Source organism: Morone saxatilis, unplaced genomic scaffold (genome assembly GCF_004916995.1).
Source record: "Morone saxatilis isolate NCDOM2014 unplaced genomic scaffold, NCSU_SB_2.0 Contig8, whole genome shotgun sequence".
In the NCBI taxonomy this organism is placed as follows: domain Eukaryota; kingdom Metazoa; phylum Chordata; class Actinopteri; family Moronidae; genus Morone; species Morone saxatilis.
In genome coordinates, this window is record NW_023340257.1 from 17,405,993 (window position 1) to 17,420,807 (window position 14,815).

Consider the following 14,815-nt stretch of genomic DNA (forward strand, 5'->3'; position numbering starts at 1 on the left):
AGATCCAAAAACACAGGCAAACAAGTCCAAAGGTCAAAGACAAAAAGGCAAGTCAAAAGGAAGTCAAGGAATCCAAAAAACGAAAGTACCAACAATGCGAGAGAGAATGCTGGAACGCTTGAATATACAGACAAAGACAAACTTGCACAGAAGGGAGAAAGCACACAGACTTCATATTACACAGGTGTGGGGGTAATCAGGCACAGGTGCAGGAGATTAGGGCGGGGCAAACAATTACAACATAAAACAGGAAACACATGAACTACAAAATAAGACAAACTATAAAGACTAAACCATTACAGGCGTCACATTATTTAGTCCTTTCTTGTGTTGTTTGTGTGGGAGGGGTTACTGATTTACTATTTGTTGATCAGTATATTCTGACTGCTCTTTGCTTCCATGACTTATAGAAGCTGCCCTTGGCATTTCATTGGTGTTGTGCGGTGAACGTCTCTCAGCCTCAAACACCAACAGTGACGACAACATTTTGGCATTCTCTTTAGTTTCAAGCCTTAGCGGGAAACAGATTACTGGATAATGTTTGTGCAGACTTCTCTTTAAAAGGTTATGGCATTTAAAGTTTTCTGCACAGATTAAGCACAATTATATGTTTTGTTAATGTTTTTCCAGCAAAGAGGTGATGTAACCTTGTTTCGGGGGTAAGCCTGATGCATTAGTAACATTACTCTACAATAGCCTGTTGGCATGATACTGAGGGGATTGCTAATAGTCTGCATGTGAAAGAATATTAAAAAGAATTCAACACTGTCATGCTTGCCCATTCTGTTTGGTGTGAGTGTCTCTCTGCGGGAACAGACTGATTATAACAGAGGCAGACAACGAACCCCTAACCCATCCCCACTCTGTCTCTGAGATGAGGGAAGATATGTTTAAAAATAAATGGGTAAATATTATTTTGCTGCCTGCCTGTTCAAACTTACACCGCCAACTGGAACTCAAGCCTTTAATACCGTAGTTCTGCTGTTTACAGATTAGACGCAGGAGTTTGGAATGCATTGCCGGTTAAATGTGGTACTGTGCTCGAATCAACAAATGTATCCTTTAGAAATATTTTGCCCTCAAGTCAAATGAGATAATAGGTAATACAACAACTGAACCTTTTAGAATATTCACATTGCCATCTGCATATGTTAGATCGTAAACAGGAAACAAGTGATATCCACTGCAGCAGAATATTCCCTCTGTTTTGGCTTTAATTTTACATGCAATATGATATTGTACACTAATTATATTTGTACCATACCATACTGCACAGTATTTATCCTTCAACAACCCCCGCAAGTGATGCAATAGTGAGTGCCAATTTTCTATTTGTATCTGATACTGCAAAGGACAACTCAGATATTTCTTCTACTACTTGCTACTACAGTCTCTGCATCCTTTGATAGCTGAGGAAGGATCAAAATATAAATACAAATGTTGATCAAATGTCTGAAGACATGTTCACATAATCCTATAGAACAACATTTGTGTGCGCCTCATCCATACTGTAGGGTGTTTTTTACTGGAGGTGAAGTTGTAGTAGTTTATTCTGATACTTACTGTGGCCAGAGTTAAAATTTGTTGAACTTTGACCTCAAACTGCTCTGACCTTTACAAGTGCAACCAATTGCTGTAGGCTACTGGTTGTGCTGAGAATAGAAATGGAGGACAAGCTATTAAAGAGTGATTCTGAAACGCAACAAATGATCATTTGAGACTAAACCAAATAAAAGGATTTTTTGGGGCGAAATAACAACCTTGCATGCAGGGCTATCATTCATATACAGTATCAAAAAGAGGCGCGGTGCCTACAGTACAGGGGTGCTATACAAAAATCAAGCCCAGGTGAACAAAAGTCTGAGGGTAGTAATAATTACACCAGCAGTTCCACCACCATCATTATGCATAAACCTAATCAATGGTCATTGCGCTTAAGGGGAGCTGCAATGTTGTTAATGAATAGTTCCAATGAGCAGTGAGCTGTGTGTGTGTGCGTGCGCGTGTGTGGTTAGTGTTAATGTTTCTAATGAATGGATGTGGCACACGGAGCCTGTGGACACCTGCTGTTGCCATTAGTCCCAAAGAGCAGACTAATCACTCTGGCTTTCAAATCTGAGCAGGTTATTCAGTGTCCCTCAAACTCGAGGACCCTTTATTACGAAGCACATGAGTGTCCAGTGATAATGCTTATTCAGATATATGCTTCTTCCAGACACAGTGGTACATTCTTTGCAGACCTAAAGAATAAAGTAGCGCATGTCCAAGTATGAATTGGACAAACAAGCACGCGTATCCTCACACGTTTACACTAGCTACCATCTGTTGCCTCCCACTTTGTCTATACCTTACTCCGCTCCCTTTACCTTCCTCTGCCAAGCTCGCTGATTAAATCATCCTCGCAAGAATTTCAACATATGAATGCTCAGTGAATCTCAGTTCCTATCTGTTCCCATGGCTACTAGAAAGACAGAGAGCAGAACTATGGGAGATGTAGTTTTTCTCTTAACTGGTCTGACTACTCCGGTTCCAGCGGCATGGTGGTATTGCTCATCTTGATCTGAAGATAAAAATTTAATATACATGTTTTGGTGACAGAGAGGACTCTTGGCGAGTTTCAAGACTGAGGGACAGAGGGGAAGACAGAACGATCACAGCTGCGAGAGGGAAAAAAACGGGATGGCTAGATGTTGAAAGATGGAGCGTAAGGGGTTACCAGTGCAATGGTTGCGCTGCAGGACTCAGCTGTGAACTGTTGATTTACAAGGCCTGAAGGACAGCCACGGCCTTCCGCCCACTCTGTCGCCATGGGAGACGGTGGAGAGGAGGTCTCGTCTCCTTTTCTTCCTCACCCTCATTCTCTCTCCTTTACAGTACGTATCCCTCTATCTTTAAACTTGTTTTTCTGTCTATCGGCCCTCCCTTTCTTGATAACCCACTGAGCTCCTATTAACATTCAGAATCAGCCCACTAAATAACAGTTAAAACCAACCTCCAGGAAGGTGAGTAATGATGAAAATTGAAATAATTACCCCAGTGGGCGATGGTCAGTCTTTCTGTGTGCCTATCAGCCTGCATGCACACGACCCATTCATTTCATTGGTCAGTCCAGCTGTACTTCCCTTGTTGGTAATGTGACTGAAATGTGTGTTATCAAAGGGCTGCAGGCCTCAGTGTAGTGGCAGTAGCAATGGAGAAAGGAAAGAAACACAAACAGGAACTATAGCCTGCTTCCAGGAACCACCACCTCAACCCCCACACACACACACACACACAAACACTCAGTATCTGTATCTGTCCCTAGTCCCCCTTACTACACACCACCCTGTCTTTATCTCAGAAGGCAGAAGCAACAGTTAGTGATCACATGACCACAAGAGTCTGTCCTCATTTGTGGTCAGTGTTAGCTGGTCAGCTCAGGCTCAAAGTAAACATTAAATAAAGGAAGTAGAGGCAAGTAGAATGAGTGCAGTTTGTGAAACATTTATTTTGTTCCACTCTATTTTACTATTTAAACAGAATACACTGATAGAGAGCCTGAAGAGCTAAAGGAGTGAGAAAGAGAGGGAGGGAGGCGAAGGAGCGAGGGGGGGATGCTGTTGCCACAGCAACCAGAGCCGCGGTGGTTGTGATCATGAGGCTTGTTCTGCATTGTGTGTATGTGTGTGTGTGTGTGTGTGTGGACACAGCGCGTGTGAGTTCACCCTCCTCTCTCCAGACAGGAGGTGAGGACATCCCCCTCTAACACTGTGCCAACAGAGAGAGGAAGAGAGCAGAGAGAGAGACAGAGAGAGAGAGAGAGAGAGAGAGAGGGAAAGAGAGAGAGACTGAAACCCCATAATGCACTGCACGCTGCAGGGCTGAAGTCGTGCAGATTCATCAGTTCCTGTTCGGAGGGACCGTGTGTAAGCGCACACACACTCACTCATACACCCAGACCGAGTGCAAGAGAAACACACAGACAACCAGGCAGGTAAGACAGCTTTCCTCTAACCGTGCAGACGGCTACTGGGTTTACAAGATGATGTGTTTATCTGTCCATTGCTGCCTCTTGAGAGGAGGAGAGGGGAGAGTTGCTCTAGAGACGACAGGCTGTCATTAATATTAGACATGTTATGATTCCGACAACTTCCCTGCCTGTTGCTATTTGCTGCTACTGTATTTTTTCTTAGTCTCAAAAAACTGAGTTTGGGATTTTTCAAAGGACGATATATCATAAAGAGATTTGAAATAGCTGATATGCATGTGGAATATCTGTTAGTTTTTGTCTGTCACTGGCTTTGCTTTTTGCATGTTATTTCTTTCTTCTAGCTTGCAGATACTGTTGAACTGTAGCTAATTTGAATACAGTATTCACTTTGTCATTCTGAGGACTGTTTACTTTTGTTGTGTACAGTCCAGCCTGTTTATGTAATAGAATTGTTCAATCTTCAACAGTAATGTAGAAAGTTTGGTTTTAAAGATTTAATTATGAAGCATCCAGTTAATGTTGCATGTTTTTTGTCTGATCATCTTCATTCAACAACGTGACCCAATGATGCATTATGCTGTAAATTACACTTAAACAGATGATGATCACTCATGAGGCATTTTTGGATTATGTTTCTATACCTCTTTGTAATTTTAATTAAATATATAGTATTTGGTTCCATGATACTACAAATACATAAATAAACTAAGCCTGTCTGTGTATGTATGTTATCTCCAGTAAGATTAGTGCAAGCTGATTGGCGGGTAAAAGTGTGGCTTCTCCATTACGGGTCATTTTGTGGTTTAACAGCCACTGAGGCTTGTGACCATATCTGTTGCGCCAGATGCACAGACTGGAAAGCATGATTGCAGCAGCTTAGGGCAGGGACTCTTAAACTTTATTACCCAATGGGAAATTTCAGTCCTCCACCCTGGGACCCCATCGGGAAATTATGTTTCAACACTGTCATACAGAGACACAACAGAAGGTCAAAATAAGTGCTTTGAGTAAGAAATAGGTTTCAATAAAACTCTTTTTCTGAATTGAACCGATATTTCAAAAGGACATAATTTAAATGTCAGAGATCCCTGAAGAAAACAGGAAAACGTAAGTTGTATTATCTCAAAATTCAGCTTTTAAATAAAACATAGCTCAAGGTAATTGCATTTATATTACCCTTTATCGCACAAAAGTCTCAAAGGAGCTTTGTTATTTGTGTATCTTGCATCTTTTGACAGGGTGTATTATGTGGATGTGGGAAGCTGTTTATGCAGAACACTGTAACGGACTATGCAAAGAGCTTTCACGGCCTGGGAAATAAAATGCAAAAAAGCCATAATGCAGATCAGACAAAAAAAATCTTTTGAATATTCAGTTTGTCTCCATTTAGCTCTGACAGAGCACTGCATCTATCTGCACTTCCCCTGCAGAAATCCACCTGTCAAAACTAAAAATGGAGAGGCTCTTCTTTTTCATTATGGTTCCTTTCATTAAGAGTCCTCCTTCGCTATCTGTGTTGTCGCCTGATAGAATCATCCACCAGACACCTATGTGACAGTAGCATCTATATCTCTGCCTCCGCTCTGTAATAATTCAGCAGTGGTGTTTGGGAGACTCAAAGCTGCCAGATAAAAGTATACATGTATGTGTCTATACACTGTAGCCCTCTGGGTATATAAGGTGTTCCTGAAAGGGTGTGTTATAGTGTGCTCAGGATGAAGCAGAGAGATACTGTATGCAAGGAAAAGAAAAGCAGAAAGATGTATGTCTGTCTTTAGTTATAAGTTTAAGAATAACAGTGGCCCTACCACAGCTATTTCAGTGGTGAGTGTCAGTGTTTGGGAGGTTTTTGAACAATGGTCATTCATATACCCAACCACTGGTCTGTTATAGAGTTCTTTGTTGACAGATTCAAACATTTTCCACTGAGGTCACATCTTGGGGCCCAAGATTATGTTGGTACCAGAACACAGGGCTGTTCAGACTATAAGAAGAAAGACGCAGAGACTCTGCAAGGTCATGCAGTTTTAACAGACTGAAATAGCTACTGCTGTTTGAAGATCATCTGTTTAATGATTTGACCTTAGATACTCAACAACAGAGCAGGTCTGTTATGAATGCTGAAAACCTCTCACTCCGGGTCACCCCGCTGGATTTTCCATTCGGTAAGAGGTTCTCCAGCAGATATTCTTTTGCTCTTGGTCCAGCTCTGACTTTGCTTAGCAGCATGGATCAAAGATGATATATGGATCCAAATCTCCTTGTCTGACTCCTCCTGTCTTTGTTCTTTTTCTCATTTTTTCCCCCTCACTCCTGTATTTAATGGTCTGGAACACAAAGGACACATGTTCATGGATCCATGGCCTCATTTTGATGATCAGAATGAGTGAGGATCTGACGAACGCTGGGTTGTGTGGAAAGCCTCAAAAGTCCTTTTCGTTCTCTCCTCCGTACATAGACATCAGCAGAGCAGTGAGCAGGAACCATAGTATGCATTAAATTATCTGCAATTGCAGCAATTATCTGCAAGTCTAAAACCTTTCACTCTTCCTTATGTCTTCATCATGGTGTCTCTCCCTTTAGACTATCTACTGGTGGAAAGTACATATGCTCAAGTAATGTACTCAGATATGATATGATTCTAAAGTACTTGTTATTTACTTGAGTATTTCCATTTTTTACCACTTTGCACGTCAACTTCCTTATGTCTCAGGGGGAACTAGTAGAACTTTACAGATTCATATTCTAATACAATGACCATTTCAAATACAACACATTGTAATTCAGTGAATTAAACTTCAACTGCATATAAAGTAGTTTAAATTAGCTCCATTTTGGTTAGCTACAACATTAAAATGCTGCTTACACATTAATGCACAAACAATACTCCAGTAATACAGAATACAATAATATACTATAACACTGACAGAGCCTCCATAGTGAGTACTTTTACTTATATCTTTGATACTAAGTACATTTAACTTTTTACACCTTTTTACCTAAAGCTGCACTAATCAATATTTCTATATTAACAATGGGTCAAATGACAATGTGTAATGTAAAACATGTCAGTCATGGTAAAGGACCCATAAAATGATCACCTGATTATGCAGTTCCCTTTTTTCTTTACTGCTTTGGTTCACTCTCACCGCTGTCATCAGTGTCAAAGCTCTAAAAAGCTCTGAAAATTGACTGTACCCATCCATGAGCATGGGCGAAGTTAGCAACTAAATGGGGTACATAGTGGAGCATTTAGCAGCTAAAGAACCAGATGATTTACCCAGGAGTTGGTGGAGACCAAACTTGAGGTAAAAGGATAATGAATATTGAACTGACATTGGCCAGGTCATCAGACACATGACTTCAAATGAGCAGCGATTTTGCTCCGTATCTGCTGGATATGTAAATTAGCAACTGATATTTCATCAAGCACTCTTAATGGGCCTGCCCCACAATATCGTTAGTGCTGTATTCCGTTTAGATAACTTTCACTAAAAAGCAGTAACAACCCGTAACAACCGACTCTCTGAATTGAAATGGGCAAGATTTTTAATTGAAATTTAGTATTTTTTTGACATGTTGATATTGCTAATTTTATCCAAGTAAAGGATCTTCTACTGCTACTTTTCGCAGGGGTAGAAGATGTCATGTAGCATACTGAAGTATCATTGAGCAAAACACTAAACACATCTGTGCTCTGAGTGAGGCTTTTTCCAGAGAAAAGTGTGATAATTTCAGTTAGTTAGTTTCACAGTCAACATGTATTCTAGACAATCACAAGACAACATGTACACACTTGGAAACACTGCATTCAGTTCCCAATTCATCCTTCGCAATCCTGGAAGACAACTGCAGGGCCTTTTTTGGGCACAAGTCAGTGACTTGCCAGCTCTAAAATCAAAATTCCATATAACCAGCGCCTGTAGTGCGTTGCTGTGGCTCTATGAACAAATTGATAAATATTTATAGAAGCTGGAGCTAAACATTAACACTTAGATCTGCAGCAGAGATCCATGCATAGGTGCCCTTATATGAGGGCAGGCTAGCAGGCTGCTCGATTCAATCAACACCGTTATTCCCTTACAACGTCTACACACACAACACACACACACACAACACACACAAAAACTTAGCGATAATGTCGACAACACACCACTGCAACACACATGCCACGTTAAGCACGCTTAAAGCCAATACAGTGATAAATTCCAAACACCCTGATATATTGCAGCCACAAGTCAGTGATGTGGCTCTGAGTCACTTGGTAACACCCACCTGACACATACACACACACCTCCGCAAACACACAACACCACGCACTCACACATGCTCACATAGACACACATGCACCTGACGTAGTGTTTGATGGAGTTAGACACCATGGCAACAGAGCTGTGACTCTTGCTGTCCTGTGAGTGGACTGAAGCTGTGGAGGAGGGAGGAGAAAGCTACCAGCTAGCACTGCTACTCAAGTGCAGCTATTATTATTCCCAACCTCTCTGTCTCTCTATTCTCTGTTTTTTCCCCTTTTTCCTTGTCTTCACCACAACTGCTATCCACATGCCGCATTTCTGTTTTTTCAAGTGCAATGTAAAGGCTGTAAGTTGAAAAAAAACTCAACCAGGGGGAGCAGAGCAGGCAGCAGAGAGGTCAGCAGGCATGTATTTTTAAAACCATCGATTGTGCAAAACCTGACACATCATCAGAGCGAATCGCGCTGATTCTCACAGCCGCAACTAGACAGCAGTCCGGACGGCGTCTTATTTGTTGACATATTATTTTTTATCTCACACTCTAGCTCACTGCATCACCCTGTTTCAATCACACAACAAAATGATTTAACTCCTCTCCTCCTCTGCCTCTGTTAAATTGTTTTTGCATTTTATTTTCTCCCTCTGTTTCTTCCAATCATGTTTTTATAAAGGCAGTAGCACAGACGAGGAGAGCAGAGGGAGGTAGAGAGAGGTGCAGGTGGACAGGAAACACACAACAGCATCTGTATGAGATTTACTGCCTGCAGATACAGATGGTGGAGAGACTGCGAGGAAGGAGAAGAGGGAGAGGGAGGTGTTGGAACAGTGCAGGTGAATTGCATTTTGGTCTCCGGTAGCATTTTCACGGTCTGATTGTCAGCATTTGTTAACATACACACATGCATGCAGACGCACACGCACACTCACGCAGTGTGAAATTGTGGGAACGTGGCTGTTGACAGTGGAAGTTTGTCTGAGTTAAGTTCCTCTGCGTGCTCTCCCCTCCCCTCCTCGCCTCTCCTCCCTCTTTTGCATACGATCCAAGTGTGAGCTGTGAAAGGTGAACTTGCAGCCTGCTGTGGATAAATTATGTGTGACATGTTTAGCTGTGCTGCCTTATATGGAGACTGGTGTATCTGAATACAGTAGGGCTCTGCCAAGAGGGAAGGAGGGAGTGAGGAGCGAGGGAGTGAAGGACAGGGAGGGAAGGAGGAAGAGGAGGAGGAAGGAAAAGAGGCAGGGGAGGGAGAAAAGCGAAGGAAAAAGGAGGGAGGGGGGCAGCAGTGACAAGAGGGAGTGAAAGAGAGGAGTGCCGCGAAGCAAGCATGAGGTTTTCACTTTCCATTCTCCCCTCAGCAGCAGTCAGATGAGTCCTTGCAGAGATACAGTAAGTCCTTGCTGTTTACTGTGTGTGTGTGTGTGTGTGTTTGTGTGTTCATCTGTGTGTGTTTAGACACAAGACTAAGTTGTCCCTGCTTACATTTTTCTGCTTTGTTCTGCCATTTTCCGTTTTTGGATTTTTTTTTTTTTATTGACCATCTGGATGTTGAGTGTGATGTGTTCATGTGAGTTTGAGTTGAGTTATTTGTCTGTTTGCGAGTATGTGTGTCTGCACACGTGTGTGTACATATGCAGATGGCCATCGTGCTTCACTGCTAATGTGTGGTTGTTTGAGGCGGGACAGTTTTAATGTGGAAAGGAGCTGAGCTGACAAAAGAATGGGTAACGTTAGTGTTTAATGTTCCGCAGAGTAGTTAGCACACATACACACTCGTGCACAAACACACACACACACATAAACACACACTGACACACATTCCCGTTTCTGGCAGACTACACTCTGCCTCTCTCTTTCTCTCTTGAACTACACTGAAATCCCTGTTGTGTGACTCCTACAGTTAACACTAAAGCTAAATATGCACTGGATGAATGAATGAAAACACACACACACACACACCGACTCACTCAGAAACACACTTACACATATGAACAGCCCTACACTCCTCCTGTATAATGACTGGACTACTGGTGTTTACACTACAGCTGCCCTCAGGAAATGATTAAACTCCTGCGTTGCCCAGGCCGTCTGTACCAGTCTGACGCATTAACACACACATGTGCAGACCCAATCATGTTGTAGAAAAAGCCCCAAAAATTCAACATGATTTGGATATAATGGCTTAATATTCTTTAGTAACGTTTGTCTGTCCATTAAGAAAGCAAATACATGCATTAATAAAGACGTTTTGATGTTGCTGTATTTCTTTTCCCACAAAAATTTTGAATTTGAGCTATTTTGTATTGAATGGGGGGCAACTACAACTAGGATTTATGTTGTTACTACAGATAACTGTGTTTTGAATTTGAGTGTATGCAGGATTTTAGAACACTTACACAGGTTTTTTTTGCATTAAAAGCTTAATTACTGAAATAGGTTAAAAGTGTCTGAAAAGCATTAGCTTTGGGGTCACTTTTCAATTAATCGTCACAACATGCACAACTCATTTGTCACTTTTCTATACAGTTGGGACACCCGGACTGTTCTGCACTGTGAACAACTGTGATCAGAGCTTATGATGCCAATTTTCCATACCGCATGCAGGAAGTCATGGTAAAATGTGTCACTTACTTTGATGACATGTTGGAAGTTCAGCCAAACTGTTATGAGAGCCAGCTGCCTGCAGTCCTTTATCTAATACGCTTTAGCTTCTCAATTCTCATTTGCAGTGTTTTAAAAAAAAATGTCTTTATGTGATTGTTAAAATACACAAGCTAGCACAGTTGCTAACCTTAATGCCTTAGGCTCAATTTCTGTACTTTTATTACTTTTATTTTGAGGCAGAGAGTTTTGAGTTGTTTGCAAACCTCATTGCAGCTCCAACTAAATCTCGGATGTCATGTTGGCTAAATGCTGATTATTTAAGGTTTTTTTAATCTACCGATTTATTTTGTCTAGTAGTTTGAACACTTATACGTGATCTTATAATTTACCAAACTGATGCTGCAATAGACACTGTGTCAAGCTATATTTTCCCTGTTGTTTTGAGTACACGCCCTCTTCTCACCCTCTAATCTCAACACCTTCCTCACCCCTCTCTGTCTCTCTCTCCATCTCTCTCTCTTTTGCTCTCTCTGCAGCTGTCTGTATTATTCTCTGTCTGATTTTTTATGGCTCACGTTTGTTTGTTTCTCTTTCGGCGTCTAACTCTCAGTGGGTTAAAAAAGCTCCTCTGCAGATCAGAGCAGGCAGATCTACAAGGTCATTAGAGTATAGAACAGAGGCAGAGGCACTCGGATACATACTGAATTTCACAGCACACACGACTCTGACTAAACAACTGTGTGCGAGAGAAGAAAGACAAACGCATAAAGAGCGAGAGGGAGAGGATGCATGGTTGATTTAAAAAAAAAGAAGAGGAATAAGGTGTTTCTACGAATTCATCCTCTTTTATTTTCCTTCCCCCACCTTCTCGTTTTATCCCTCAACTAATCTGTCCTTTGGAAGTGATGTCATCTCCCTGCTGTCCTCAGCAGGCACAGGGCAGTCTGTCGAATGCAGATGAGGAGTGTGATTGTGCGTGCGAGGGAAAATGTGTGTGTGTGTGCATAATGACATGAGCACCCTGATACCCTAATTTACATTATTCAATTATCAAGAAAAAAGAAAATAGGGCGGATGCTCTGATCAAGGTGACAGCAGGGAAATGTGAGTCGAGATGACTTTGAGTCCCAAGCCTCAGAAATTCAACACAGCGCATCTAACTGACAGATAGACACTCAGTCACTCAGGCAAATGGTTGAGGGGAGTCCTGCAAGGCCATTTTGCAAGTGGCAAAATCACAGTGAGTCAGTCAATGGTGTATGATTGCTGTTTTCCCTGCAGTCTGCAAAGCTGTCACAGGACTAATGCACACTAGTGGAAGATGTAATCTGTAGTAAATACAGTTGGCTCCACCGAGGAGCCCTCTGTGATTTCCACAGATTAAGGTGTCAAACTGAATCACTGGTCATAGACAGCTGAAGAGTACAGATTATCCCGTTTGGCCAAATGACAAGTCAGGGATTCGGCAACTTCATGTGAAAACTGATTGCAAATACTTTCTTTTGGGGAGCATCCACTCCTTTGGTATTTCCTGATTTGATCAAAAATACCAGACTGCAGAATGAGAAAAATTCACAGAAGGCCAAATCATTAGCGTTGATCATCTTCATCTATTGAGCTTCATAATCTTTACAACAATTCTGCTATTAAGCTTTTCAGCCATTCAGCTCCTAATCAGTGATCATCTTGCTGTTACTGAACCGTCTTCTGTCAAGGATTTTCCACTGTCATAAATTATTCTTATCTTGCTGTACTTATTGTATCTCTCTCTGTCTGAATCCCCTCTCTCACTCTGCTCCCATCTCATTATACGCTGAATGTCTCCACTCTCTCTTTCTCGGGCCATGCCACCTATACCTCCCCTCTGTCTACCTGCCTATCCATCTACATGTCCAGGTTGGCATGTGAGAGACACAGTGAAAGTAAATGAAAAAAGACTGTGCATATGTGTGTGTGTGTTTGCCTTTTTTTCATGTCTGATAAAGGCCCCCGGTGCTTGAAATGCCACATGCGGAGGTGGTAAATTCACACAAGGGAGGGCTTTTTCAAAGTGGGCCGGCTACTTTTTCACTGGCATCTGTCTGCCTCCCTTCTGCCTATTACATCTATATCTCCTTGCTATCACTCACTGTCTGTTTCTTACCCTGTCTGTCTGTCTATTTGTCTTTCTGTCTCTGTGACTTTCCCTCTCATTCTCGCCGTTTTCCAATCTTTCTCGATCTACCCTCCCACCCACACACACACACACACACACACATATACTCATACACACACCTCCTCCATTGCTATTCCTGAGAGGAGTAGACTGGTCTGGCAGTGGGTTGGTTTTATGTCCATGAACTCAATGACACCCTTGCTACCGCTGCATTACACCACACTGGCACTACCACAGCCAGGTAGCCCCACTGCAGTGAAGATTTAAGTGTAAAAGGCAGCTGTATAGATGAAAAAAAATTATGCATATATGCAGAATACCTGTAACTGCCCACTCCCTAACACACACGATTACATGTATCTATCTCACATCCCGATTCAACTGCCTGACCGCCTGTCTCTTTGTGCACGTCAGGCTGTTTAAACACTTGCGCTGATATCACAGTGCAGACGACAGCTTGCACACGTGCCACTTGACTGCCCTCGCCATCTCCCCTCCCTTCTGTTTGTCTTACAGCTGAAGGAGGGAGTCATAGATTGTGTGTTTATGTGTGTGTGTGTGTGTGTGTGTGTGAGAGAGAGAGCACGCACAAGAGAGATAGTTTATGTTGTGCATATGCATACATATTACTTGTGTGGTTGTGTCCTGAATATAAATGCACTGACTGACCTTCCATTCATCTGTGTAGTTGCGTATCCTCCGTAGATGATGCAGATCTGCTGTCTCATGGTTTCTGGTCAATACTAATGCGTGTGTTTTTGTGTGTGTCACAAGCTGGGGAATGGAATGAAGTCTAAGATTACCCTGATGGTACAATCTGTGGAAACATCATCGTAATGGAGTATCATTTCAGAATGACCAGCACTCAGCTGAAGATCAAATCTCGAGCTTGCATGGGTGGGACTGAGCGTTTGTTTGACAGGGTTCATGTGTGAGCACCGTTATCCCCACGGCAAGGTAATTCAGCTCATTAATGTCACCGAGATGTCCGTCGCTCAGTGTTCCTCAAGCAGTTCAAGCAAGAAGAATAAAAGTTTTTGCTGGGATTAACTAGACACTAGTAGATTTATGGAGACCAAATATAATATCTTTGGCTAAAGTAAAAGGGAAAACCTATCTACAATCCATTATTCACTGTCATGTGACTTAATGTTTTCTTAATGAGCCATGCCTCCATCATTAATGAGGATATTATGTAAATCTTAAATATTACTTTTATTTAAAAAAGGATCACCCTTCTATGATGCCAGCTAGCTATATACCCCAAGGTAGAACCATGGTTCTCTGAGGCTAATATTTTAACTGGTTAACTCCATTTATGTTGGAGTTGGGTATGACTTAAGTATTATAAAAAGTAATATTGGATGTTATTGCTGTAATACATCTTTTGAGAGCACTTGAAAGGGTCCATCAATAAACATTATATTAGTTCAGTCAGACAACTAACAACAAATGTTTATTACAGCAGTATAACATAGTTAGATTTTGGCGTCGTGAGGGTGGTTATCACGTCGTCGCAGATATGTTGTACATGAAGATATCTGGGAGTGGGATGGCAGAATACCTTAACCCCCTTAGCTGGAGCTAGCGATGGGTCTACTCGGGGCATTGTACAGAGCAGGGGGCAGCTAATGGTACGCTGGATCGCCAGGGCAGCAACATAGGCATTGACAAAGCAGAGGGAGAGCTGGGAAATTTTGCAGCTTAAATAGACCACCAGATTGGAAGGATGTTCTTGATGGTGATTACTAAGAGTGAGGCATGTCGTGTGTGTATAGCAGTGCACCTCGAGTTAATTGCCTGAACTAGCTTGCAGGCTTCGCTCCATTTTAATT

General features: G+C 42.0%; 2 protein-coding genes across 2 annotated transcripts in view; one reads left to right on the plus strand and one right to left on the minus strand.

Annotated features, from left to right (window-relative positions):
• The window catches only part of LOC118342043 (succinate receptor 1-like), a 41,767-nt gene that overhangs the window by 17,490 nt on the left and 9,462 nt on the right, over positions 1-14,815 (minus strand). The gene's annotated exons all lie outside the window — the stretch shown is intronic.
• Positions 3,952-14,815, plus strand: part of LOC118341486 (muscleblind-like protein 1) — a gene marked incomplete at its 3' end in the record, with an annotated part of 55,556 nt that continues 44,692 nt past the window's right edge. Inside the window, 1 exon segment of the mRNA XM_035679749.1 lies at positions 3,952-3,973.